Source organism: Myotis nattereri (assembly GCF_964212035.1).
Source record: "Myotis nattereri genome assembly, chromosome: 1".
Taxonomy (NCBI): Eukaryota; Metazoa; Chordata; class Mammalia; order Chiroptera; family Vespertilionidae; genus Myotis; species Myotis nattereri.
In genome coordinates, this window is record NC_138075.1 from 175,086,638 (window position 1) to 175,088,769 (window position 2,132).

Here is a 2,132-nt window from a genome sequence, read left to right on the forward strand (position 1 = left end):
TCCAAACCCCTGAGATTAAATAAGAAAACCAAGCAATGCAATTGAAAGCCAAGGACAAACTGACTTTCAACAGCCTTTCACATGTAGAAAGGATTATAGATTTTCTTTCCTTTTATCATGCTACCTGTGTACTCCTTACTCCAACTAAATTCCAGATCTAAAAACTCAGTCTGTCCCTTCTTCCAGCAAGAGCATACCTCCTCTGGGGGATAGGAAGATATTATTTATTTTTAAGTTTTGTCAATTCTTTGACATTCAGCAATGAACCTAACAAGAGAAGATTTCTGGACTTGCTTCCTGAAGGTCAGGCATTCAGGGAAGGCAAAGGGAGAACTGTAGTATTGGGCTCTCTTAGAAGTTCAAATATCCTGAGAGAAGAGGAAGTATTAAGAAATTTAAAGGGGAGAGAGAGAGATTTTAACAAGTCTTTTGCAGCTTAATACCTGTTTTCTGGCTTTTTCTAATATAGTAACTCTGTGTGTTTTATATTTTATGATGTCCAGTTTAATACCAACATCCATCCTTGCCCTTAAGGGTTGGTTTTACATTCTAATGAGAATCAGGGGACTGGTTGAATTTAATCCATCTGTCCATCTTCTTCTCCGTAATTGAGTAAACCTCTTAACTCCACTGTAAATATCCCTGGATTCCAATTAATTTGTCTTACTTAGTAGACACAGCAGCGCATATTGTTTTACTTATGGAAAAACAAACCCTTTGTAACTTTTATATTTCAAATACCCAGCATGATATATTATTTCCTCTTTTTAGAAAGAGATGGAATAATGATGTCTTGCCAGGTGTTTTTTGTTTGTTTGTTTGTTTGTTTGTTTGTTTTTTAAGAAAAAGAGTGACAAGATAAACTATGATGAAAGCATTACTTGGAGATTATCTTCTAATTCAAATGAATTAAAACAGATTACAAGGGAGTCTGGTCTCTGCATTACTAGTTGGTATTAAAAAGCTAAGGAATCCAGAGTAACATTCACTCCCTTCCTATTTGGGGACTTAGAAACGCAGTCTAAAGTATCCTTTTAATGAGAATATATTACTTCTTGTCCTCAAGAGAGGATGGCTACTTCCTCAAAAGTTGTGTTTGCAAACTCTAGACAAACCCTTTTGGGTGTCTTAAAACTCACCAACGATTCCCTAACGTTTTGTGTTTGCAATGAAAGTGTGTATTATTAAAGCCTACTTCTGTATGTCTGTTATCCAGGAAAACTCTAACGTAAGACACTAACGGAAACAGGCAGGGAGAACGGGAGGCTGGATAGTAAGAGGGCACTGCACTATGTAGGTTTTTTCCATTAGTTCTATCAATGTAAACACACACTACCAGCTTGTGTCGTTTTTATCCTTTTAAAAATAATTTTAAAAGGAGCATTGTTTCCCATCACGTGCGCGCGCGCGCACAACCACACACACACACACACACACACACACAAAGCACCAGCACACACACACACACACACACACACACACACCGATCCTCCCTCGCCCTCGCGCCCCTCCCCCCCTCCACTCCCCTGTCCCTGGCAGCTGTGCCGCAGCCCCCGCGCTCCCCCAAGGCCGCGCGCCCCAGCCTCCGGAGGTGGCTCCGGTGGGCACCCCAGTAGCCGCGTCACCTACCCTGCTCCTTGCGCACGACAGATGCTGGACGGAGGAAGGAAAAGGCTCCGAGGACCAGCCGAAAGAAAAGCAAAAGAGATAAAGGGGGTGGGACGGCTCCTTTACTTCCCACAAGAAGAAGTGTTGCGCGCCATGCACTTAGTTGCTCTGCAGCTGTGGTTTCGGAGGAAATTCTCTGGGCCGAGAAAGCTGCGGCTGGGGTGGAAAGTTGTGGGTGTTTCCCCCCAGCTGCCTGAGCCTCGATCCTCTCCTGTCCCCGCCGCAGCCCTGACAGCTCCCGGGGCCTGGGAGACCCTCCGGAGCCCTGCGGGTTTCCACCGGGAGCTGGGCTGGGTTGCCACATGCACTTGAGAAATCCTAGCAGTTGCGCAAATCAAGAGTCCCAGAAGTTAGAAAGAGTGATTGTGTGTGAATGAGTAAATATACAGTACAAGAGGCTGGGACAACTGAGCGGGGCCAACCCACAGACGCAGCTCAGGGTTTCAGATTTCATTTGGCAACTG

At 44.6% G+C, this 2,132-nt stretch overlaps 1 protein-coding gene across 1 annotated transcript in view; it reads right to left on the reverse strand.

The window, feature by feature from the left end:
- ARHGAP24 (Rho GTPase activating protein 24) overlaps positions 1–1,931 on the reverse strand; it is a 456,309-nt gene extending 454,378 nt beyond the window's left edge. The window contains exon 1 of the mRNA XM_081110112.1: positions 1,630–1,931. The gene's annotated coding sequence lies outside the window, so the exon portion shown is untranslated. The remainder of the gene's footprint in view (positions 1–1,629) is intronic.
- Positions 1,932–2,132: the final 201 nt, after the last annotated feature.